The sequence below is a fragment of the Pseudopodoces humilis genome, chromosome 2 (genome assembly GCF_049639895.1).
Source record: "Pseudopodoces humilis isolate 2021_Gansu_Grassland_sample_001 chromosome 2, ASM4963989v1, whole genome shotgun sequence".
NCBI classification, from domain to species: Eukaryota; Metazoa; Chordata; class Aves; order Passeriformes; family Paridae; genus Pseudopodoces; species Pseudopodoces humilis.
This window is the reverse complement of record NC_142201.1, coordinates 92,854,653-92,882,151: the sequence shown is the minus strand read 5'-3', so window position 1 is coordinate 92,882,151 and position 27,499 is coordinate 92,854,653. Positions and strand designations below refer to the sequence as shown.

At 41.0% G+C, this 27,499-nt stretch overlaps 1 protein-coding gene across 12 annotated transcripts in view; it reads right to left on the bottom strand.

The window, feature by feature from the left end:
• Positions 1-27,499, bottom strand: part of ZBTB20 (zinc finger and BTB domain containing 20) — a 460,332-nt gene that overhangs the window by 21,148 nt on the left and 411,685 nt on the right. For 10 of the 12 annotated variants that reach the window (XM_088051419.1, XM_088051418.1, XM_088051415.1 and 7 more), the window contains 2 exons: positions 13,520-13,616; positions 5,794-5,981 (listed from right to left, as the gene is read on the bottom strand). The gene's annotated coding sequence lies outside the window, so the exon portion shown is untranslated. Of the gene's footprint in view, positions 1-5,793; positions 5,982-13,519; positions 13,617-27,499 lie in introns of those variants that run through there. The other 2 variants (XM_005523911.2, XR_015771863.1) reach the window with 2 other exon arrangements.

The following is a 27,499-nucleotide window of genomic DNA, read 5'->3' as shown; positions in this document are numbered from 1 at the left end:
TGGGAGTTAGGAGCATGCACGGCAGTTTTAAACCAAAGCTGAGACTATCCATGTTATCAGTGATGGTTCTCTAAATGGAAGAGCTGTGAGAAAAGCACTGAACACCACAACCTAACACCAAGACAGTATTACAGGGGCATCAAATAACAGAACCAACATTTAGGATAATTTGACAAATTTTTAAAGGCATCCATGTGTTACAAATGTAAGTGATTTATGCATCAGTGAAAGTTGGGCTCCACAGTTGCTTCTGAAAACATACTCACTGACTTTGTAACTGAAGTACCATATGCTATTAGTCATTTCTCAAGAGACGAAAAGCCCGAGAGACCAACCTGACAAAACTCACTTAGTTTTAGCACTGATTAGAATACAGAGACCAGTTCCTACCACTAGTACGTTTTTCACTGCCAGTTCTTCAGTGTATTGTGATGGCTTTTTCAAGCGGCAGGATGAGCTCAGCTTATAGTTTTGCATACCTATACTTGCACCTCCTTTTGTCTCTACACAATTCAAGCAACACACATCTGCTTCTATAAAACCACAAGTTATTCCTGAATGACATTTCTTTGATAATTTTACAAACAAAAATACAAGTGCACGGGACATAGAAATCACTTACAACTACTAAAAAGAGAAGCAGTTACTAAACAAAATTTAAAATGTTCTGCAAGATGAAAGTAAAATTAAATCTTGTGACATCAGTATTTGAGAACTATGGATATCCTTGCTTTCAGTTTAGCTTTCTACAGAAAAGACCTGTATAAGTATTATTATTATATCATCTAAAATAGATATCTAAACATACATCATTTCTTAGGTCACCAAAAACAATCTAAAAATATTCAGCATTAGCTAAGACATGCCATACATAGATTAGCAAAAATACAGCTGAAATTACTATTGACATACTGCCTGACTCTCTAAACAAGGAAGCTGATAGAATCAGGGTGCTCCTTGTCCTCACTGAAAGTGAAGACTATTTGAAAGCTCCAGAGCAGTTCCTAGAGAATCACAGCCACAAATTTCCAGGGAGAGGGGGAAGACCATCAGGGCATGTAACCATTCTCTTCCTGCCACAGAACCTCAAAGAGAAACACAGGAAATGTGAAAGGTAAAGATGAGGCCAAACCACCTTCAGATCTTTGCCCCAGGCAAATCAAACTGTCAGATTAATGGGAAGGGAATGGTGGGTCCCTCTAGCTGCTCAAGAAAATAAAACCCCAGAGTTTCCATATTCACTCTCAATGCTCTGTGGAGTTCAGGAATCTTGTGAGGCTCCTACTCTCTCTTTCCCTGTCATGTTGGAAGGCTAAGAAGCTACAAAAATCAGCACTTAAAAGAAAAAAAAAGCAAATTCTCTGCTTCAAAGCTCTTGCCCTGTGAAAGCTGAAAAATGCTGGAATTAGACCAAGTCAATCATGGTACTTGAACATGTAGGGGCAAAGAGTTCAGATGTGGTCTATCACTGACAGTGTTTATAAAGTGCATTCTATTTAATGCAAAAAAACCTCCCCAGTCCCTTGCTAAAACATAACTTTAGAAAGTCCTCCTTTATTTCCACAACCTGCTAATGATTGTTTAACGGATTTTTTTTTTTTTAAAAAGTATTCATGCCTTACTTTTCTTCTCAACTCATTCCTTACCAGAATCTCAGGTCTCTGCAAGAATTCTGTGTTCTCTAAAATCATAAATACTGCTTCAGAAGTTTTTCCAGTGATTGTCCAACCTGCCTCTCAGTCCCATGGAAACTCTTTGCAAAGATGTTGCTTTTGTCTTGTCTGGAACAAATTCCTTCACAGATGGACCATCCAATGTCTAAGAATAACTCTTTTAACTATCAATAGAGACAAAGAGATTCAGTTGCACTGTTCCCGTGGGATTCCTTTGAGTTTGGACACATCTGTTAAGATGCATACATCAGAGCCTGAATGAAGTTTTTGTCTGATTGTATCTTTGAGAACTCATGAAAGTTTCTGCCAAAGTGATCTTATCTCTTGGCACTTGCAAAACATATACAGTTATAGATGCTTTCTGAAAGGCTCCTGAAATAAGTGGCCTATGCAGACCAAACCAGTTTAAATACAGCCAGGTCCTGATGACCTTCTTCCACTCACTGAAATCTTTAGAAATTCTACCTGAGGCTGTTCAGCCTTTGAACTACAACCTTATTATGCACTTTATGCATTCTCTATCCATAAGCAAGGAAATATTTGAAAAAATGCAAATAGAAGAAATCTCATTGCTTTCCTCTGCTTTTTTATAACCTTTTCAGAACCTGTGCTTGTCCTTGCACGAGCACCTTTCTTCTGGGTAAGCAGATAGATCTGTTTGTGACAGCTGAGTAGCTAGAGGTATAACTCAGCAGTCCTATCAGCTCACTCTATCACTTAATTCCAAATTAACTCAAAGTGTTTTTTATCTGCCAGGCCCTCCATGAAAAGAGTTACCTCAGGAAGCACCTCTTCCTCTAACTTGTTTCTCCAATTGTATTGCATGAGTCAGCATTTCCCAAGACTGAAAGAGATGGGACTGGAACACAGTGCATCCTGTGTTCTGGATTTAGCTTCAAGGATTCATCTGCGCTGGAAACACAGTGTTCAAACCCAGAAATCTAGGACCCAGTCCTACAAATTTGAAGAACAATGCAATTTCGTTTGGAATAAGTGTCACTATAAGTAGCATGTAGACCATACTATGCTACAGAATGAAACCCTAAATTATGTTGTGCATCACATATGACTTTATCCAGGTTTTTTCTTTTTTGCTAAGCATTCATATCAGTAAGACTGGCATTCAGACTATTGCTTTAGGCTTTCTTCACCTCTGCCTTTTACAGCTGAGGAGCAGATGGCTATCACAGAGTTTTTATTTCCCATGCTTGGAAAAAAAATTTGATCTGAATCATTCCAAAAAGCACCCTGATATTTTAAAGTATATTGACTTCTGAACATTTCTCATAAGAGTAAATATGTGGTGGTGTTTTCTGCCAAGCGCTAGTGACTATGCATGCAAAATGGTCAGTGACGTTTTCAAACTGATTTGAATAGGTGGTCCATAAAATCCAAGCCTTTTTTTCCCCAGATACATGACTGAGGCCTTATGAAACCATCTGTACATCTGTGCATTTTCCCAAGAATTGATATACCCTACCATGCTGACTCTTTCTGAGTGTTTCTGGTATTTTCAGAGAAAATTCTTCCCAAACTTCCTGTCTAACTCTAGTTTTAAAGTATTTTTGTATTATTTGCCATCCACTAGAAAACTCCCCAGCAGAGTGAAGAACGTCCTTTGGAAATGAAGTATCTGCCCAGCTGTGGGGGTACAGGCAGTAGTATGGTCTGGGAAAGGGAGGAAAAGCAATATTGTGCTGCCTACAGGCAGGGGGAAGGACAGAAAGTCTTGCTGGCCCAAAGAAGAAAAGCATCACCATAGGTCCAAAAGTTGAGAGGAAGAAAGATGTGGCAATGTAGCTCTGAGAGGAAGGGATGAAAGGGACATAGAAGGAAATTCTAGAGGGAAAATAATCAATCCAAAAGACAGGGCACATCAGAGGCATGGCAAAAGTATTTGTAACTGCATGGAAACCCATTTTTAATGTTGGGAGCCACAAAAATCAATCTTTTATGTCCTTGAACATATTCCAGCACTAAGGACTGAGGCAATATTAAAAAAGAATACCACAAAACACGGTAGAAAGCTACAGTAAATACGCAGTAAATATTCATCATGCCTCATTTTAGTTCATGTGGGTTCTTGCTGTTTTGAAAGGGCATGCCAAACACTAATTTTATGCATACCACCCATAACAGATACAGCCTGATAAAGGTCATAACCCATCATAAAAAATTGTGAGATTTTCTATTGGTTTCAAAGTACATGGAATCAGCTAACAGAGATCAATACCAAGACAGGTCTTACCATTTCCTGAATTTTTGCAGGACTCTAGCTATATTTTGGGAACTAAATTTCAACAATTCACAAGATAGGACAATGTCAATGCTGAAATTACTATTAAAGCCATTTTCTGAAAAAAACCCCCACACTTTCAGTGTGAAAGGAGCATCTAACCTGGGATAGCAGTTTATTCCTATTTATAGAATAATACAATTGTTTGGGTTGGAAAAGCCTTTTGACCTCAAATGGAAGGTGACTTGGGGACATTAAAAACTTAGGGGTCTAAAAGACACTTCACCAAACAGGTAGAGCATAAAGAGCTGCAGGCTCCACCTTCCCCTGCTGCCCTCTGCCAATATTCTTCACCCTGAACTTGGCCACCTCAGAAAGCAAAAGCGGGAGTTCATTCTCCAAGTTCCCTACAATCCCTGCTGGCCTCTGTCCTAAGGTTGCTTTCATGGGTTTCCATTTGTACTGTCAAAAAAATCAGTGTGAGGTTTCAAATCCCATTTACTAATGAACTCTTTCATCTTTGTGAATGGGATAAAGGGATTCTTTGTTTGAAAATAAGGATTATTTTTTTCTTGTTGTTCTTCTCATTTTTTGCATCTTTTCACAAGCTTTTTGTTTTCAGAAAACATTACAAGACAAAACTGCACCCCAGTTTTAACAAAGAGCCTGACATCTCCAATTTGAAGAGAATTCCTGTATATACTAAATTACATGCTGCCTGCTGCTCAATTGTTTCACACCTCTTTCTTCTCCCCAAATCACCAGGTGAGATTTAGGAAAGTCTCCCCGATGTTTACCAGCTCTATTAAAATCAAGATCTCTAGCAGAAGCTCATAATGAATAAAGTCAGAAGCCAACAGGAATGAATTGCAGCTAAAGTGATTTTGATAGTGATGATCCCTATAACCTGACTGCTTCCAAGCCTGGCCCTGAGGCAGGATTTTTAAATTAAAAAAGAAAAGGATACACATACTTTTTAATCTGTTTTTTTATTGTCATGCCCTGATTTTTTTTTATAGGCTTTTGCAAAGTCTGGTTGACTTCGGAGCTGTTGAAACCTGGTGTCATCATCCTTCTCCTTTTTCCCTCCTCTTGTAAATTTTACAACATCCTAAACCACTGCAGAAGAGGTAAACTATGTATTCTAAAACTAGTAAGCAATGAGATTCACATTACCCTGCACATATTTGCCCAAGAGACTTCCAGGCAAGGACCTCTGTGAAATGACGATGTTTTGAAGAGCCAGCAAGGTAAGATGACTTTCCAAAATCCAATTTTAATAATTCCCTCCCTTATTTTTGTATTTTTTGGCAAAAATGGAGAAGAACATTTTCTAAAGATCAATTAACCCATGCTGAGTAATCTGACAGTGAATGCCCTGAAAACAAGGGCTTTAAAGCTGGTACAACCGCATAGGTCTACAAAGATTCTTCCAGACTTTCACAGACTGATCTCCTCCACAAAACACTCCCCTTTCTTTGTGGAAACTTACAATCCTGGCCCTCAAAGCCAGGCACTTGTTTTCAGCACAGGCTGAAACTCCCCAGTCAGGAGATATGGTTGGGTAATGAGAAGCATGTGACTACCTGGAGAGAAGCAACAGTTCTAGCTGGACAGGGACATGCTTGAGGGGTCTTCCCTTTTTAATTTGTAATAAGCAGCAACCTGACCTAACAACACACTCTCAGCTTTCTCTGGCTGATTGCAATATCACAGCCTTAACACAAAAATGTTCTGCTTTAGATGTAATTCAGAAAGAAGGCAAAAGGTAAGCCCTGGGGAGGTCCTGCTTATGACATTATGGGAAGAGCATCCAACTGGAAAAGCTGGTGCACAGTAAGGGAGGTGTTTTCAAGAACCCCAGCAGCATGTTGGTGTACTCACAATCAGATGACCCTGTGTGTGCGTGCAGGTTTGTTGGTGAATGTGGAGAGTGGATGAGGGCCGGGCTCAGAGAAGGAACAGCTTCAAGGTTCAGGCAGGGAAGGCCCGGCTTGGCGCTGCATGCACCCGTCTGAGTAATCTCATTCTCCTCAGACGCCTTCTGGTTTTCAGCTGTCTTGGGTTTCTTCCTGAAAATAAACAAAGAGACCTTTGAAGAGACTGACTGCATATTTGGGAAAAGGCATTTTTAGAATCTGTTAAAGATAACTTTCTTCCCCCACCACCACCCCCCTCTCGCCTCTCTTTTCCCTTACAGGGAAGGAGGCAGAGAAGACTTTCCTCCATACTTCTTGTTTGGAAACAAGCTGCTCCTTGTTTTGACTCTGATGCAATGACCCTGAGACTGTGTTACAGCAAATAGGCCAAGCACGAAGCTCCTTATTCTGCCCCTACTGATGACATATAAAATGAAACTCGTCCCAGTAGTTTAGACAGTCAGAGCGCCGTTTGACAAATATTAACCAAGGCTGTAGCATTCTGAATAGACAGAGTTATACAGAAATAAAATGGAATTGTCTGAAAAGCAAACAAATATGCAAGCTTCCAGTTCAAAACCAATCAGTGCAGAGAGTTGCTTTGTAGGGAAAAGCACTGAGGCAATTTTGAGATGCAGAGATCATCTAAGTAAAGCATTAAGACTTGGAACCTGAAACAACTGTCTATGAGCACATGAGCTCTCAGCACCTCCCTCCATCCAGGACCTCTAAGGAATTAAGCCTCAGTGGTACATCAAGCAGGTAGTCAGTCACCACCTTAATTTCACGGATGGAGAAGGTGAGGCACCAGGCAAAGTAGCAAATTTTGAATTACACAATGAGCACTCTGAACAGGGCAGCGAACACCCATGCCACTGTCCCTCTCTTATAAATGAAAAGCTAGACTTGCCAATACAATACAGCCAATTTATTAATTTGTTCAATGAAAGGGTGAGCAATGACAGCAGTGGATGCGCAGGAGTCTCTGCCCCAAGCAACGCCAATTCAGGTCTCAAACGGTCTCTAATACCATTCCGGGCACTTCACTTCCTCAAGTTTTCAGTTATTTGCTACTTGCTTTTCTTCATAATCAGCAGTTGTGGTTTTTGAAGATCTGCTGGGGAGGTGGTCCAAGATGGTCTTCTGATATCTCTCCAGCCTCCTGTTCTTCTTTTAAAATACCTTTTTTCCACTAGCATTATTTTGGTTATACAGTTTGTTTCAGCAAGCATATATATTCTGTTTGTCAGCATACATTTTACAAGCCTTCTTTCAGTCATTTCACAACCTAAAGCTAGCATGTCTAAAAAATATCTTCATAGGGCCTCTTCTTCAGTTATTACAAAACTCAAAGTCAGCATGTTTCAAAATGCCTTTGTAGAGCCTCTCAGCTCATGTTAGTCCTACTTCCCCTTTTTAAATGATTACAAATCCTTCCATACTCAAAAAAACTAATTTATAGCTTGTACAAAGGATAGTTTGAAACTTATATTACAAGGTAGTTTAAAGCTTATATTAATTACTTGCAAGTAATTACAATTTTGTTGTTAAAACAAATTATTTGCCAAAAGTTTACTGTTACATAGTTACCTTGTTAAACCCTACTTCCATGCCTTACTTTAGCTGATTCTTAAAACTCTTCTTTATAATTAATCCCATGGTCTCTGTCCACATTGCCCGCAGACACACATACATAGGTGGGCACTATTCGATTGACACGAATCACACCTGATTTCTCACAGGATGCAGCCTCCGGAGGGGACAGTGCTGCCCCGGCCCAGGATGCGGCTGGGGCCCCCGGCCAACATCGCCTACTGCCGCCGCATGCCGGGGGGAGAACCGTGGTCACTCTCGCAGGAGAGCAGCAGGAACCGAGCAGGCTGAAGCCATCTCGGTTATCCCCTGCCAACATCCGAACAGCGCCGGGGCACCCCGGGAGCACGTCCTGCCCCCCGAGCCCTTCCGACAGGCCGGGACTCTCCTCACGGAGGGCCAGGGCAGGAGCCCCTTCTCCCCGCGCGCCTCTGCCCTCCTGCATCCCAGCCGCGCCGGGGCCTGAGGGCCGCGCCGGCCTCGCCATTCTATCGGCCACAGCACAGCGCGGAGAGCGCCGTTCCCGCGGGGGGCGAGCAGGGGCAGAGCGGGCCGGCCGCTTACATAAAGGCCTTACATAAGGGCGGCACGCCCGGCCGGGGGCAGGGCCCGACCCGCTGCCATTGCCTGCGGCCGCCGCCGGGAGACAGCACCGCACGGCCCGGCCCGGCCCCAGGAGCAGCGCGGGGAAGAACAACTGCGGTTAGAATGAAAATATAGCTTAAACGGGCCAGAAAGAAAGAAAACAAGTCATCTCCCCAGCCTTCCTCCCGAAAAGCCCCCTCCAGGAGGTGGTGGGCGTGGAAGGGATGCCCTGGGCCGGCCGAGGGGCACAAGAGGCGCCCGCTGGCAGCAGGCGGGGAGCTGAGCTCTGCGGGTGAACCTCGGCCAGCGAGGGGGCCACACTGATAACCCCGCTGCTTCTGGCAGCCCTGGTGCGTTTCGGATTACCGCGACTACAAATCTCCACGCCACGGGATGGGCAGATGGTATGGCTGCCGTAAACGATAGCTTTTATGTGGGCACTTGTATTTTAAAATACACGGACTGCATATGTTTTGTTTGTAACAGTCCGCGTGGATCTTCGGCATGATCCAAACAAACTCTAGCACAGCGTCACACACCTCATTTCCAGGTCCGCAGACATTCCCACGTGCAACCAGCATGCACTGGGGACTGCAGGAAATCTGTGCATGAACAGTGGGTTTTTACAAGCATTGTTACCCAAGCAGCTTTCTGATAGAAAGACCTTTTTGGCCAGGGAGCAAAGGCTGTATGTAGGCTTGGACTCTGGATGCACAGAGCAATGAAATTCCTTGTACCTGGGAGCTAAACTGCTGTATTTAAGGTCTGTTTTCAGCTCCGAGTCAGCCCAAGTTACATGCTTGGAATACAGCCTCTGACTCCAGGTCTATCCACTCACAAAGCCGCCTACCCTGCTCAGAAGACTGCTGTTATTTGCAGAGTGGGGGCTTAGTCTGAGTAAACAAGACTTGTCAGTCAACTAGCACAGCCATAGTTCTGTTGTTAAACCAAGCACTGACTCATGTTTAATCCTGTGGCTGATCCTGCCTGTGCCTCCCAGGCCTTCAAAACTCATTAGAGCGACAGGTTAAAAAATACTATAGCAACAGGTAGTGACACCAAGGAGGCTGTGCAAAGCATCCCCTGCTTCTTCCTATCCAAACCCATATATTTTCTACTTTGCTCCTAAGGCTGACACTGTGTTATCAAGATGCTGTTGTGTCATCACTTTTCCACACTGTAGTCCTGCAGCTCGGTGACTTTTGCTCACTAGGATGGTAAGAATATAGCAGTGGTGCTGACTGGCACTTGAGACGATACCTCTCCACAGCAGTTCATTTCAGCTCTGTTCACACATGGGCTGCATGTCTCTACCACCTGAAAGGAATGCAGGCTTCCACAGGAGGGAAGCTAAGTAGTCAGCAAAGTCAGCCAAGGATCTAAAGAAAGGTTTTCAGAAAAAAAAAAATCCTGGGGACACTGTGATCAAAACTACCTATGAAGAAACCCAAACAAAGTTCTCCAGTCTGCAGTGTCCAACTACAGTTGCCAGCAAAGGCAAAGCCACAGCATTCCTGCTGTTACTCTAAGTATATTGCTATTTTTTTGTTCTACCTTATCACCCATACAGAAAGCTCTTACTGCCATGATCTTCACCTATATATTCTAATTAAATATTCTTACATTCTCTTACATAGTCCACTTGTATTGCTATCTTATCCCTTATCTTATCTTATCTTATCTTATCTTATCTTATCTTATATAGATAAGATATCTTATATAGGTATCTTATCTTATCCCTGTAAGACTTTACAGGGAGAGTTGTTAAGTACTCAGTCAGGTTGTGGCATCTCCATCCTTGGAGATTTTCCAAACTTAATTGAACAAGGCCCTGAATAACCTAATCCAGCTTGGAAGTCAGCTCCACTCTGAGCAGGGAATTGGACTAGAGACCTCCAGAGGACCCTTCCAACCTAATTTTTTTTTCTGATTGCACACTACTTCTATGAACACTTCCATCAGCAAGCTCTCTAATAGATCTCCATGTTCCAGAAGGTAAAAATGGCACACTAACTTTGGAAAACTGTGAATTGTTATATCTGTGTCAAAAACCCTGAAAGAACAAGGGTAGGAGCATGAAAAGAATGAAACAAGTAATAAATATTGTTTGTGGAACCTTCCCAGCTTACAACTGTTTATGTTCCATCTCTGGACTTCATTGATTGGCAATCCTATGTGATTATTTCAGTAGTAAGGGTCAGACTACCTTGCTGCTTTAGTTCTTTTGACTATGTTCTTCCCTACATATTAGTCTTGGAAAAGAGCTGTTTTCTATTTACTTGTTAGTAAGGACAGTAATTGCCATGTTTGGAATGCAAAAAACTTGGGAATGTGCTCTTGGAGCAAGAGACTCTGTTCTGATCTCGGGTTATCTCCTTCTCCACACATACCTGTGGTGCATTACAAGTCCTTTCCAATGCTGAACTCATTCTTAACATTATCAGAGGGCCATCATCATCCTTGCCCCTTGTGAAGAATGGCAGAAGGGCAATACAGCAAGGAGATGGCCCTTTTGTACATGGACTTGATGCACAGAATCCCAGAATCTGGGAACAGAAAAGATACTGACTTTCAAAGTCGAGAGGGTCCTTGCAGAATTTATATTTGCTACTGATTTACTAGAGATTTATCCAGTTTATTTCTAAACATCCTACCTACTCTGTCACTTTAAATTTTCTATCCTATGTCTACATACTTTCCTTTTGTTGAAACTCACTTTCATCATTCCCTTATATTTATTGTGTTATTTTTCATTATGTTAGGTTACACTGCTTAAAATATATTATCTTCTTTCGTAATTGTATGCTCTCCAGTACCTAACAGTAGGCAAACTGCCTCCACTGTCATCCCTGAACCGAACTGTATCAGTACTTGCCAGTACTTAATGTGTAAAGCAAAATGTACAATCACTGTCATAATTTTATTTCTGTTTTCTGTCGCATCCTCTTTGCACTGAGGCGTTTGCTCCTTCCCATGTACCTTAACACCACACTATCACACAACAAGATCACAAATGGTGGGCAACTCAAAATGATGCAGCGGCTGCAAAGATCTGGGCACTAGCTTTAAACTAGAATTGGCTCATTTCTGTTTCATTTGAAGGCAGAATGGGTAATATTTTGGATGTCCTAACCTCACAGCTATCTAGAAACTAATTACTACCTCTGAGCTTTGGAATGCCTTTAAAACCCCTGTCACGCTTCCCCTTTCTTGCTGCCACTCTTGCATACAACTTTCTCTCCCTCAACCCTCCACTTGCTCTCTACAGTTGATTTCTTTGCATGTACCTCCCTTCCAACCATTACTTGAGTTTGGAATGAATTTCCCCTGGATGAGTTAACACGTTCTCACAGCGGGGCCAGCAAACCAGGTCCCTATCAAAAATAGGCAGTGTATGTTGTACTTCTCACACAGCAGCTATAACTAATGCTTGAACCTTCCCTTGCTAGGGGAATAGCTCTCTGTCCTGCAGAGACATCAGGTTAGCACTGAACAAATTAGCTCAGGTATAGGAACTGGTGTAGCTGTGCAGAGCCCACAGTAGCATCCTGGCTCTCAGGGGAAGTCATGATAATGTGACTGCATGAGAATAATACTACATAATGAACAATAATGAGGCAGTTTTCAGCCTCTGAATACAGGGAGGGCTGGGTCACCAACCAGACCTTTGTTTGTCGCATATTAAACAGCACAGAGGGAACATGCCACAGGGTTGCTGATGTTGTTGTAAGTGCTGCTGCTGGCTGAGTCTGCCCACCCATGTTCCAGGCATTATTTTGACTCTTCACAGCTATGGCATCACCTTATAGTAAGTGCCCTCAGGTCAGAGATGCCTGCAGTGTCAAAGCACTGCACTTAACTCACTGGTGCACAGTGTGTTTGTAACCTTAGTAATTCAGAGGCTGTATATAATTGGAAAAAAACTCCAAAACTCCAGCTTTTCAGATCCTAAAAATAAGAGTGTGAAAATAGTTCACGTCTGATTTTAAGCAATATTTTTCCTGAGTGTTCTGCTGCACATTCTTCCCCTGCCTGTGTGCGACTAACACAGCTCCTGATATCAGTGCTTATCACTGCCAGTGTTGTGTCTCTTCCAGACATGACATTGACAATACATATTTAGAAACTGACAAAGTAAAGAGAGAGAGATGAGTACAATCACTGAATATAAAAAAATAGGCCTGAAAGAACAACAAAAACCCACTGAAATCTGCCCAGAGACCTCACCTCAAAATTCAGGGCACACTGAAAGCCAGAGCTGAGGGTGAAGCTTCCCAAGACAAGCTCACTTTAAACCACCTGAGCCATCACAGTTTTCCTGCCAGAAGTGTTGCTTCTGTAGTTAAAAGTCCTGCACAGGCTGACTGCCTGAATATTCACACAGCTTCTCTGATGATTTTGCAGCCACATTGATCTTCACGCTGTTGCAGCTACATGACTGGCAGTTTGTTTAAAATCTCTGATTGCAAGTTTGTGTCATACAATGGAAAACACAAACTCCTGAAAACATCGCCATAAAATGTAATATGAAAGAGAAATCCCAGTGGAACACTGCAAAGCAAGAATGGGAGGCACAGAGAATTGACAAGAGAGACCCAATGTTCTAGTGAAATAAAAGCCTGGAAAATTTAATCAACACAGAAAAGTAAAATAAACTCCAAAATCCCTTACAGGAGACTGATTAACATAATTAAATTAAACTCAGAGATTAAGTTAAAGTAAGATTGAAATTTGCTGGGTCCTTTTCAGGCCTGAAGTAGGGTTTATATGGCCCAAAATTTGTCCCTTTATTCCATCTAAACCACAAGTCTCATGAGAGTTGTGTCCTGACTACAGAGCTTGCCTGACTTGTAACATCAGAGCATCTCAGCTATGCTAACACTGTGACAATACTGACAATTCCTGAGAACTGATCAAAAGAATCAAAAGGAAAAGTACAAATATTAGACAAATGGTCATTTCAGAGCGTAATAAAACTACAATGCAAAGTCAGAATTCTCTCAGGCAACTTTACCTATGTAATCCAGCCAAATCTACCAAATCATACTGGCCTTAAGTCATAAACGTCTCAAGGCCCAGAAAGAGCAGTGTAAACCTTTAAGAAGTTGCAGTGGATTCCATCTGTATTGCCTGAAACACCAATGAGAGGAAAGGTGTCTCATTAAAAAGTAGTAAGAATAAAAAAGAAGATAAACACTGCAAAGACAAATATGGATGAACCAACTAGAACAGCACAAACTAGAGCAATAAGTAGGGAGAACCTGCCAAACTAAAAGATACAAGCAGATCAAACCAGCCATTGCTGAACTATGCTGTGAGGCTATGACTTAAATATTTAACAGTTTTTTACTGACATACTTTTTGCCCACATATTTCCTTGCAAATTTCAAAAGCAAAACTTAGTTTACCCTCATCAGTAAGGCTCACAGGTGCTGCAGTTTGTTTGTGTTTTTGTAAGATGTCTTTTTTTTTGCTGAACAAGAAGTCTTTTATAAGAGATAAAATATACTTACAGTGGTTTCCAAATGGTATCACTCTTCAGGTAAATTACTCCAAGCCTTGGACCTAGTGCAGACGTTCATTGGGGCAGGGAACAGAGAGAGGCTGTGTCTGTACCAGGAAGAATCAAAAGGAAAGGTCAGGGGGAAATAATAATTATTTACTGAGAGCAAGAAAACTTGCTACAACTCTAGCTGGCATTCTGTGCTGTGAGTACAGCTGGCTGCAGCCTGGTAGTGCTGAATTCCCCCTTCAACCCTTCAGCCCTGGCTGCAAATGACCACAGTCAGTCCCCAGTTACCCCAGTCTGCCCCTTCAACCTCATCTGGTGAAGCAAGGAGGAGTGCTATCAGTGCTATCAGCAGGATTCCTTCTGAGAAGTCACTCACTCCAATCACTCCCATGGCATAAGCACGGAGCACTGACAGAGAGCTAGCACAAACTTGGCACTCAAGTGCATCTCATCAGAACAACAAGGCCAGTCCTGTTCTGAGCAGCAAAAAACACGTCCTCAGGACAGAAAGGCAGGAAAAGGAAGGAAAAGATCCTCCTTTATGTCTTTTGCTGTCTTCACATCACAGAAAGCATGGCTCATATTAAAGCAGAAACCCCACTTTTCTCTCAGCCACCTGGTCTACTTCAGGGACACCAGGGAAGTAAATTACTGCCAGCCTTGCATGAAAGATTCAGCTCAGCAGCAGTTTTATCTCTGAATCTTCTGAGCTAAAGAGATAGTTGGAACCAATGGACTGTGATGGAAAGGGATTCACAGAAAAACCTCAGCTCCAATATTTATTAGGTGGTGATTTCACCATCCAGATCTAAGTTTTTGGAAGTATTTACATTTTGGGGGGACTCGAATATCTTTCTAGACTAAGAGAACTCCTCCTTTGTTAACTACTTATTATCCTTTGGTGGCTCCCTGTGGGTATGTTGGAAGCATGTCTGAAGTTGACATCCAGGGGCAGAATTAAATCCTGCTCACTTCACTTACGCAAAGATCTCTTGAGACATCAGCATATTCAGTCCTGTCCAGAGTAAAGCTACTGGTGCCACTTCCATGAAAAAAATGATCTTGCCTACTCTGAGCAGACCAGAAAAGCAAGTATTTGTTTTATCAAAGAAATCAAGAAGGTGAATGAAAAATGGTAAGAGATGTAATTGTTATTTCACAGGTAGCTAATGTTGCTGTGCAAGTTGGAATTTATATCTGAAAGTGCAGCATAAAAAAACCCCACTGTTTGTGCAGCAGGAACACTGCAGTGAGCACCAACAGACACAATGAAGGATTTTAGATGGCACTGTAATAATGTACTTCACAAAATATACATTCTGTTTTACGTTCAATTCACACATTTCACAATGATGATGTTTCTTAGTGACTGGGATATATACTAAATTCTGATTTCAACAGGCTAAATGAAACCTGGCAGCTACATTTTACACAGGCTCAAGCAAACATTTTCTTTGATTCCAGTGTTTTTAGGATCTCCCCTCTTGGTATCTGCTTCGAATTGCAAATTAACTAAATTCAAACACACACACACATACAAAGTCTACAACTTAGCCTAAACCTCTGAGTTTCACCAGGGCTTGAGAAGAACCACACACATCAAGTTAGTTTGAAAGAATTACATATAATAGTGACACTTTTGACCAGAACCAAGGATTAAATTTCAAAGGTGCAGTAACACCCAAGGATTCTGTAGATTTAAGTCCTTGCTAACACTCAGCATGGCTTACTTTCAAGCTCTCCTTCCCACCTCCATATACGCCCCACCTGTTCTGTTTAACACTGACCTTGCTTCTTATATCCACTGTGCACACATCAGTCTGTCTTTCATCTGGCTATTGCTCACCTTTTTAAGGCATAAATCCCAGGTGCCTTAAAGACTACCTACTTCAGATAATGTGCATTTTCAACTTGTACTAGAAGCAGAAAAATCACAGGATTGGGTCTTTAGTCTTTACTTCAGCAGAACTCCTGCTCAGTTCACTCCTAATTTCACACAAGAGAAGGCTAAGAACTGCATGTACTAATCCTGCATATTTTGTCACCTCTCTTTTTGTGTCATTATTGCTCTTCCAATCTCTGGGATCCCAATCCAAGTGGCTCTCTCTTGTAGCACTGCCTAGCACTCAATCTGGCTTCACATCAAGGGTCAGGCAGACAAGTTGTTAGAGATGGGCTGTTGGAAGTCTTCTACAAAATCTGGGCTCAAAAATCTCTGTGAAAGGCAATACTTAAAATATCTTCATTTTTCTCCACGTTTTTTGCTATTGCCTGGGAAGGTATCTCTTTTTCCTCCAGAGTGATGAGCATAAAGCACCGAGATCCTCAGGAGTTGTTAGGCACCTTTTAAAGTACATAAACTCAACAAAGGTGATGGTACTTCTTAAGACATTGGGATTGCAACAGGGAATGAAATACCCCAAGTTTTTGTAAAAGACTTAATTTAGCTTTGGAAAAATTAGAGGAAAAGGATCTACAATCATAAGAAGATTGGGCAGAAAGAGAGACAAGCAGAACAACAGAGGAATGGAATGTGTGACACTGGGTTAAGTAACTTCTCCCCTGGTCTACCTGGGCTCTTCTATCCAGAAAAGGAAAGCATTGTATTTCTGTTCCATGGGGGACTGTTTGCTTAATTAAGATTTTGGAGGATAAATTTTCTGCATGAATGCATTCCAGAAATGCAGACTTTATTACTTACATATTCCCACTAATGATAGTAACTTGGGCATTTTATATATGCTCACTTTTATTCCACCTTGCTCTTTCCAAGTTTTATCTGGTAATTTAGAGGGTGTGAGGAACATTAATTGTATCAGTGTTTTTATTAAGGAAGGTCCCTTTTATGAGAGTAGTGATGTACTGCAGATTGTGATTTAAGATGTACACTTTAGGTCAGTTTTATACTGACTTCAGTGCAATTGCAGTGGGCATAAAGTTGGGGGAAGATGTGGTGCTTTACATAATAATGCTGATGATTAATGGGCTCCTGGACCATAACTTTATATTCTGAGGCACTGATCCTCCTTCTCCCTCCTGAAATTTGTGTCTTGACCCTTTCATCTCTTGTTAGCTACCTTTCCAGGGCTGTTCATTAATCAGCACCATTGATCTGATGTGGTCTGTCATATTGTATTACCTAAAACACACAGAAGCAAGCATTGGCCTGACTCTGCTCTTTACACAGCACACCATCATATTTCCTGTACAGATGACTTAAATATTATAAACATCAGCTTACTTTGGTCCTGAAACTGGCTTTTTCTAGATTAGTTCCCTGCAGGATATTTCTGTCTCTCCTCCTGGATGTACTTCTGTCAGCTCAGAGACACCATCAATCACATTCAGTATTCCCTGTTTGTTAGGGGCACTCCTGTGTCTGATCAGCAAGGGAAAATCAGCAAAATAGCTCTTTCTCTTTGCTTGAGACCTGGTACCACAATATTCTGTTACTTTTTTTAGTGATTCCTGGTGAAGCAGACTCAAATTTTTAGTTAATTGCTATTAATTTTATTGCTGCAATAATATTTTCCCTGATATCGTCAGAATGCTTCCCTCCTGATGCCTAGTAATGAAAAAAATAAAAGATGAGCTTCTTGTGCACTCACTTCTGATTACTCGTATTTGCTGTCCTGGAACAGTGCTGAGGCAATGGGAAGTAACTCACTAGTGCCTTGGAAGTTAGCATGTTTGATCTCAATCCACATATTTTACAGCTCTCTTGAGTCAGGTGGGTTGGGCTTTAATTGATGCTTTCATAGTTATATTTTCAGACTGGACTGTCTAGGCTAAATTAAATTCTTTTTGGTCACTTTTTCTCTCTGGGAGTAGCATTTTGGATTAAATTCTTAAAGCCACAACAAGGAGGAGATGAAAAAAGCAGTGTTAGCCATCAACAAACAGGATTCAAGGATTGACTTTCTGCACGGAGTGGGTTATTCCAGATCTATTTTACTGTTTCTTGGTAAGGAGAAAGTACATTGTCTGACTAGGACTGACTATGGAATTTCCATTATATGAACAAGGTTAGGCCATTGGCTACCTATAGGTAGATATTGAACCCCAATGTCTTAGAGATGAAGATAGACTGAAGATATAAAGGCCACCGTTCCAGCAGAGGCCAGAACTTGTGCCAAAAAATTGACAAAAATTTAGCAACACAGGACATGTTATGAGAAGGCCATAAGCATGGATTTTTCTCAGTAGTCAAGGCTTCATTTCCAAGTGGAAATGGCTCATTTCTGTATTCTACTGGGAATGCTGTATGTCCACTATCAGTATGGCCTAAAAATCAGAAATTAATTTGTTAATGGATTAGACATTTACAGAAAGACTGTTTAAAGAGGCTGGACTACTCTAGCCTGGTAAAGGCCGATTTCCCACAGGGCCATGTTTGCAACTGCACTTGAGAAAAAAAAAAATCTCTCCCTGAAGTCCCAGAGGTACTTACTGAAATACAGAATAGCAGTGTAGTTTGTAGGAAAGTCTACATTATGTTGCCACTTTTTGTTCCACAGGCCCTCTATTACTTATCTGCATCTGTTTCTTTTCCCCTTCTTAATTGCCTTTTATCTGATACTATAGAATTTCACTGCTCTTAAGCTGCAATTCTTAAGTTTGATTTTGGCACTTGGAATAGGCATTTTTGAGGTCTCCTTTTTGCCTGTTGATTCTTCTGATATTTCTTTCTATTTGCAATCAGTACTCTCAGTGTAACAGCTAGCCATGCCTAAGAGTTTCAAGAGATCAAAAAGATAATTCTTCTTCTGACCTTCCACTTCCAAAGCTGAATCCCCTCCTACCTGGGGCAGTGGTAAAAGGCCTCAGCCCAGAACATTCCCTCTCATTTAAGATCTAACTCTGAGTGCTGCCTATTTTCCACTAATGAAGATCTCATCATGCTTAGTGTGTTGGGTGTGTAAATTCCACCCCTGCAGGTATGGCAGGTGCCCAAGCAGAACGTGTGCTGCTCTCTTGGCTGCTCCTCGCAGGGGGCGGAGCAGGATAAAACCATGCTTGGCAATGAAGCAACTGTTTGGACTTTGCACACCTGATTTGAAATGAAGATAACTGCTGCTTGGAAGAGGAAACCAAATGGCAGTAGTTGGTAGGCCTAATCAGAGCAGAAGCAAGTCACCAAAAGTCCTAATGTAACATTCATCTAATGGTTTAAATGAATACAAAAATCTGATGCCAGACTGAACCATGGCAGTGTGTCAGTCCACTTTTCACATGTGGTAACAAGAAGAAACAGTATTGTATGAATACATAGACATATACATATAAGTAACCAGATATTTATGTATGTACGTAGAGTTATATACATGACCATTATTTTAAAATTATCTTATTCTGGAAAAACATTTCTGGGTATAAAACATGGAATTTTGTGTATTCCTATTGTGGAGCCTTCATAGTTGTACTGAATGCTGAGTGAAACCACATAATTTTCAAAGCAGTTTGTTAAAGTGGGGTGAGACTGAGGCAAACGGATAAACTCCTAATTTAATTGATGTTGGTGTGGAATATGGAGTAAATCATCTGTGCTCAGTGGAACTGCACCTACATAACCTTTCCTGGGAACAGACTGATTTGTGGGTAGTGCTTGAATACTGCAAGCCTTGTTGAATCTTGAGTGCTACTTTTCTACAGATACTTAGTATTAATAGAAGCAGTTTGAGGGCATAAACAGCCTCAGGCATTTATGTGCTGATGCTGTAGTTACAAGGCATCAGCGCTATGGCATGAAACTCAAAAGGTTCGTGGGAGGGGAGCAAGTGAGAGGTTCAGGTTTTGAAGCCATGGACACTCAAGATGGCCAGTGCAATCAGAATACTGTCTTGTTAACAAGAAGGCAGCACTCAGACAACATGACACCGCCTTGCTACCTTCAACAGGATTCTCACGAAACTAAAGGTACAGTTGTGCTGCAATTAGTACCAATGTTTCTGAAACTGAAATGTGAATTGCCATCACTGCAATCACCAGAGACGAAGAAAATGTGTAGAAATTAAATTGTTACAGTAATATATCCGCCTAAGCTACTGCTTTGGCTAGATGAGCCAGATTAGCTCATGACAGATGAGCTTCATGAACATTTCATTGCCAAGGAACCCTGTCAAAATATTGGTGATTTCTCCGAATCTGTTCAACATCATGGAGATGTCAAATGAAATCTGAAAGGACATTATTTTTCAGGAAGAATAAAAACAATGAAAGCATACGAAGAAAACGAGCTGAGTTTCTTCCTCCTCCCCTACACATTGCTTTAATTTCATTAAATACTGTCCTTGCAAATACTTTGGCATAAACCCCGAAACCCTTTCGTCCCATAGATGCTGATGAATTGCAGAAAGTACTGAGTGTTCTCAAAGAACAGATCTCCCTGTTTCAGTAACCAGGTTTTCAAACAGCCAGTGTATTTTCACCCAGGTGCAGGACTGTGTAATCTTAGCTCATAACAATTTAATCAAGATTTACACCATTGACACTGGTTTTGCCATACCCCAGTCCTTCCTGGTCACAATGGCACAGCACCTGATGCATCAAGCTTGGCCACCAAGCTTGTGGTTCTTATGCTGAAAGATGATCTCGATCACAAGTCAGAAGCACCCTTTCATGAATAAGGAACATGATACAAAATGGTAAATGATAAAAGTAATTAAATACTGTTTTTTTTTATGGTTTGATGCTTGTGGAAATGATGAGATACTGTTTACATTAATTAAATGTATTTAATTCCATGTAGGACAGTGGAATAAATTTCAGCTATAAATTTCAATAGATTTGATCCATTCGTCACAGGACTACCCCCTTCAAGGCAAACTATGAAATAAAGGTTTCACTGATACATCTGGTTTTCTGAAGCACCAAGAGCCAGGTTTTCAAACATAAACAGAAAAACTGAACAACCTCCTTGCCACCAAAAAAACCTTAGCATCTTGATAGAATTCCTTCCTCTCCCTGAGCTTTCATTATGTGACTTGTTTTATAAGGAGATAAAAATGCTTGCACGATTTTTATCTGCCTTTAGTAGAGGAAGATTTATATTAAAAATCACATTTGCATGGATTCTGAGGGGCAAAGACTCAGACAAGTAATCTTTTCCTTAAGTTTTAACATTTTTACCACCACTGCCTGTATGCTGAGCTAAATGACTGTGTTACCGTCAGTTATGAAAAAATTAAAATTGTTTTAAATTTTTTTGTTGTTGTTTTGGATGACTGTCTCCATCTCTGAACATTTCCCTTGCCAGTCATTCATTAAAGAGTCTGTAACCAACACAGAGAAGAGACTAGGTAAAAAGCACCACAAATGTGTTTTCCCATACCATTCTTCCTGTGTGTTTGCTGCCTCTGGCCTCAAACTGTACAAATGAAAGCTTGTTTGATTTATGTCAAAAACTATATATAAAATATCACACGGGATCCACAGAGAAACCGAGTCACTCTGGGCTTTAGTTTCATTATCCATTGAGGAATAACTGACTACAGCCTTGGAGTACGTAGAACTGATCAAAGCGCTTGCTTCCTCACAAGCAAAGAGAAAACCACTGTAGATTTCCTGTTTCATGCTTCAGTGCCAAAACACAATGAAAAAAGTTCTAGATGAGCATGTGAATTATTCTAAAACATTGTTCAATCAAATCTGATGGTTATGCGCATTTGTGAAACTCATCATTTGAAATGTCAAGTCACTGACAGCAGTGTGTCCTGAGGTGTGATGTATATTTGTGATAATTATTTGCTTTTTAAAGTTATGTATCATCTGCATCAAACCAGGATTTTTCTTAAGTGTGCCTGAAATGTAGAGATGTCAGTGCCAGCTGTGTTATTCAGATCTGGGTTTTAAACACCCTGTGCCAGGAAAACACAGAGTCAGGATATGACTACAATGCCAATTTTAAGGCACTCTGAGTTATTTTTCACTATTCTCTTAAAACTGTACACGGTATGGTTGATGGAGAATGATTACTAACATTAATAGTAGCTGTTTCTGTGTAGTATATGCAGCATGATGCATTAAGGAAAATAACAGCAATAATTGTTATTCTTACTTCACTATTAGCAAATTATACTCTTGGGATTTATTGTAATTCAGTATTCAGCTCTCTTCTGTGGCTCTTAGAGGCCTCTTCTTTGGCCATTTCAAAACTTTTTTGAATGAAACTGAAGGCAGTTGGCTCTGTTGTTGGATAAGTTCTGCTAACGTAGGAGGGCTGTCTCCTGAGTGCTAAAAAGACCATTTGCAAATCTTCAGTATCTTCTTCCTTGACAGCAGAAGTTACTATGCAGAATGGTTTAGATGATGCTGAAATGAAATTTTACAGAAGATCCACCATCTTCCAAGAGGAGGCATGGTAGGGAATGGCAGTGACTTGAGTGGACCTGATAGCAACTTCCCCACCTTTTATTTTTGGAAAGTGACATTGTAAATAAGCACCCCACCAGTGTCTGAACTCAACATTTTTTCTTATCAGGAAAGAAATTCTGTGAGGAGGTGATTGAGTTTTTGACTGTAGACAATCTGGCAGCTACCTTACTCCTGCTATTTTGTGACAGAAAATCTTATAAGAAAATGGCCCAGATGAACAAAATTATCAGGACGCTTGCAGATATTCTGATTTCTGCCACAACCAGCAAGAAGTACCATAGGAGATGGATCAGGAATCTTAGCTGTAGGGGAGCTTAGAGCTATTCTAGTTCAATCAGATTTCACAATTTGCTCTAATGAAGAGCGCTGGCAGAAGTTCAAAGCTACTCCAGGTCTCGACTCTCCCTCCACATTACTATAAAAATGTCTGTAGAAGTGTTAACTGCAGAGGAGCCAAAAGTTGTTTTGGTTCCAGTCTTTCCCAGCAGGAGTAACTGAGAAAATAGAGTAGGAGTGCTAGTTCTGCTCACAGCTCCCTCAGCCTCCTGCAGAACACTAGACATTGCTGGGAACATGGCAAAGTGTGCCCAATGCTGTCACCCCTCACAGCTCCTGCTGCCTCAGCCACGCCCTGCAAACACCGCCAATACAGATGCACCGGCTCAGTAACTCCAGAACTCTTTGGAATTAGCATCAACCTCCACAGATGATAACCTGAAGTCTGTTTGCAAGCAGAAAGTATCAGGAGGACGGCTGTGTTCAGCATTGATTTCTTCAGCCTTTTGTCTGTGTCTGCTTTCTGTCTCGTTTGGAGGTGGCTACTGTTACTACAAGTAGCATGAATCACATCTCCGTTAAAAAACAGAGCTCCAATTGTCTTACATAACCCCTGGTAACTGCATGTCTAATAATAGCAAGCCATTCCCAGGTAGGGATTCTGTGTCCCAGACCCAGACACATCCACATGCACGCACACACACATACAGCTATTACTTTCTACACCTCGTTTCTGGGAAGGAGTGAGCTTTTCACATGCAGTATGACAGTTCTGAGCTGCAGGACATGGCAACTATTATTTTAAAATGCCATTTTCACTTATTGCCTTGAGAAGCCAGTCTGGTATGTGCAATTTGCTTCTCAGCCCAAGCAGCAAGGAGTGAAAAAAAACCCCAACAGCTTTGTTTGGTTTTAAGAGAACATTGAATGGTGAAGGCTATGGTTGGATACTGTCCTGAAAGCTTGAGTCTTTCTAGGTGTTAGCTCTCCTTCTGTCTCTTAGGGAGGGCCCACATTTTAATAAAGTACTTCTCATAGTTCTGACAAACCCTTCTTTTTAGATCTCCCAGTTTCCCCCTTGGAAAAGTAAATTACAATATGCAACTCCTCATTACTGCAAGGCTAATAGATAATACTGCAAATCAATGATGAGGTCTTCAGATGAAACTTCTCTATAAATTGAAAATATTATTCTTTTCGTAATCCATGAGTGGTGTACAGAAGGAAGGAGTTTCTGAAGATTACTGTGGTGTCACAGGATTCGGAACCTCCATTCAGTAGGAGGTCATCCTTGCATGACCACCTACAACTAAATCATAATAACTGAGCACTGTCCAGACACTTCCTGAACTCTGACGGAATTGATGTTGGGATCACTACCCTCGGGAGCCTGTTTGCAAATGGAGTGGTTCTAGACTATTTCACAGGGTTTGCCAAAGAAACCATTTCTTTCTGACCTCTCTTGTGATCAGTCACCATTTCTGGGCATCTAAACTTGAATTATATGCTATTAGCAACATAAGGGCCAGATTGCAGTCATCCCAAACCTCTGTATTCTCGCATTATAAGAAATGTCTAGGAGCCAGGTATTTGGAAAATCAGTTTCACTTCTGAATTTGTTCAGCTTTGAGAGTTCAGTTTAGGTTCATCTTTTCACACTGTGTGAATAGAACACATGTGTGAAGAAACAGCTAAAATCTTAGGTGCTGACATAATAAAAATGTTCTCCTTTAGCTTTTATTTCTAAATCTGTTATCTTTCTTAGCTCAGTTAATCTTTGTTGAAAGTTTGTTGAGAGTACTTGAAAACATCAAAACTTAGTAGATCAGATGTTCAGACTCTGGTTCTATGCCTACCTCTGACCAAGGCATGCCATACTGCATGCTGGGCAGTATCTTTGGAGAAATCTTACTTTCTATTTTCTTGGGATCTGTGGACAACAACAGACAATTTAGTATTGTTATTACGGGATCAAGTATCTCACTTCTTATGAATCCCTGGATCTACAGATCACCTTATAGTAAAGTCAGACCTGAACTCTAAACCTAGACTGTGTTTGAACTCACAAAGTGACTGGTCTGGTCAACAAATGCACTGGTCAGGCTGACTTTCATGGATGCCCTCCCACTAAGTCAACAATACGCATATGATCTCCCACAGATTTCTGTGGGTGCAACGGGGAAAAAAATTGGACTGATACTTTAATTTGTTATCAAATAAAAGCCTACGGATCAGCAGCAGTTAGACTACAGTGAAAAGTCCAAAGACCCAAGCAAGTGAAAAAAGCCAAATCAAACAAGAAACCTACTGAGTTGTAAACTGTAGTTTATCAGTAGCATGCAGTCATGAGCTGACTGTGTTACTGCCCTAGGGTAAGAAGTTCTTACCTTCTCTGTAGGAAGTCAAATTAATTTGCCTTCACTATCTAGTAATCCTTTTGTCAAGCAGTAAGAAATTCAGATATTGGCCCCTCTGTGTTACAATGTATTCTTTGGAAAGTTGAAAGAGAGAAATGAATGGAAACCATAGAACATGCATCAGTTGCTGAACTTGCAGCATTTTCACTAGAAGACCAGTATTAATATTTTAATTGCTGATTTTAACACTATGTCCCAGATTCCAGCTAAGCGTCTGAGAACACAATGGATCTTGTGCAGTCAGGCTATTTTTATTAGGACTGAAACTCCTGTAGGAAATAATTTAACTCATGACCCAGTAAAGGGTTAAACAAAAGTTAGACTCAGGTTTCCAAAGCCATCTGAACTGGCTTCAAGAAGACATGAAACATCTATGCATCTGGAAAATGGAACTTGCAATTGACTTTTCTGTACCATCTGTTCTCAAGAACATTTTCTGCTTGGGAGTTGCATAAGCAATGAAAAAAAAAGCACACAAACAACTTCCTGTACCATGTTTTCGGTCACTTGTAATGACGCATTACAAAGCAACCAGCTAAATATGCACAACTGTGCCTCACTCCAGATGACAACATGTATTATGTAAGAGACAGAAAGACACTTATTTCAAGATATCACAACACAAAGAGCACTCACAGGGAAATATTCACATGTGAGAGTTGGGGGCAAGAGCCAGGGAGAGTTTTGTCTCCATCTCAAAAGGCCAAGAGTAGTTCAGAAAAATCAAAAAACCAGACATTTTTTGGTTTACAAAGTAAAATGATGGAACTTGTTGCGCTGCCTTCTGTAAAAAGGAGTTTAACTTGTAATAAATGTAAGCTTTCTGTTGTTATTTAATGTCACTTTAATGCATTTTAGATTCAAAATTATTCTTATCCCAAAAGCTTTCAAAAATATAATTTGTTTAGACTTACTTTGTTTGTCTGTTGGGAAGCCATGGCCTGATTTAATCTTGTATTGTGGCATAAATAAAACAATATCCCCAGGAATTAAGAGCAGTTTAACCAGAATAAAAATATCTACCTCTCTAAATGAGTCCCAAGCCTTTAAAACTGTGCATGTATGTATGTGCTGGCCTTTCTCTTTCCAGTGACTGCACTAATGGAATTGGACAGAGTCATATGGGAAAATCCCAGTACCTGTGCAAAAGCAGGGAACTGCTGAAGAGGGGCTGTAGCCTTGAGTGTAACAGGGTGTGCAGCTAAAGGAGGTAGTTTGCCTCCACTTGGGGGTGTTTCTGAAACTGAAGTCGAGATAAGTTTCCTCACTAATGAACAGACTCAGCTCAGTCATCAGTGTAGATCTGACCTGGTTTGGACACGGGCACAGGATCACATTACTGTTAAATTAGCAGGAGTTTGTGGTGCTGCAGGAGAGCAGGCGATACCTAATCTAGCCTGAAGTCACAGTGGTGCAGACAGGTGACACCTGATCTGACATCCAGCCTGCCACATATAGATAATCCATTTGTTCTGAAAACATTCAAATCAGTGTGTGAATTTATCCTAGATCAACATTTTCTGTTACACAGCTACAGTGGTTTTGATATGGTTTCAAGACCGAGATCCACTCTGCAGTCAACCTACAGCTTCAGAAACTGATTTTGCGTGGAAACAACCAATTCTGTCATTCTAAATCTGGGGGTAAATCTGGGGGTGCAAACAGGTCCAGGGGAGAAAAATCCCCCACTTGGGAAGCACACTGTCTTTGTAAAGGCTAGCCCTGAATAAAGGGGTTCACTTCCAAATCAGTATCTATTGCTTTCCATGGGCCAAAAGGACAGACCACCAAATTTTCTTCCCACCTTCAAAATACAGTGGTTTTATTGTTAATACAGGGTTTTCCTAGATAATGAACCCTGTAGTCTAGAATCTACAAGATTAGATAATTCTCAGGAGACAAGTCTGTCTCCAAGAAAATATCTCAGCCTGTGGCAACAAATTCTCAGGTTAATGAAAACTGTTTTAAGATTTCAGCTGAATTAAGGAGGTGCACAGTTCATACAGGTCACCTCTGCATGGGAGGGAACATCAATATGTTTTCTGTATCTACAGTTCATTAACAGCAAAACCTGGTTCATATCCTCTTTACTACAGCTTTCTTCCTTTCCTGCCTAGCCCCCTTCCTGACTCTAATGCCTTACATCTCCATCCATCAGAAGGACGCCATATAAAATTTTGTTCATAATTATATTGGCAAGTCACCTCTGGTTTTCATGGAAGTTACATCCTCATAAATGAGAGCAGAATTTGGCCCTCTGTCTTTTCAAAAGGAAGACTAACGATCAAATAATTTTCTCACATCTCTGTTTGCACTTTCACAGTCTGGTTACATTGATTTGTGTCTCATAAGTAGACATTTCCTTTGTTGGTTACAAATCAATGTTATAGACCTAGCCTGCCTGCACATTTTTCCCTTCCCTCTTACAGAAAAACCAAGTGCAGCTTCATTCCTCTTGCTTTATAAATGTGAACTTCCTTGATGAAGCATGAGAGAAAAGCAGATAAAATTCCAGCTTTCCTTCAAAAAACAGGAAACGTCTGTGCTTAAATTTCTAATTACCAAGATGCTTTATGGTATGATAAACACCTTTATCATTCCAGTCCTGCCACTGCTTTGTTAACCTAGCTATAATCCTCTCCTTCAGGTATCACGAGACTTCCCAGGGCAGCCCACTGTGATATCGCAGACAGCTATGACTTCATGGCATGAGTAAGGAAAAAAGAGGCAAAGGTTTTAGTCTGCAGCTAGACTGAGCTGCCACACAAATCTCCAGGAAAGGATGGAAAAGAAAAGGGTTTGCAATTGGTGCCTGAGAGGCAATGAGGTTTTTGACTGCAGTGTGAAAATACAACAGTGAAGATAGATGGGTATTTCACTGCAAATGGATACACGTGATAATAGAAAAGGAGTAG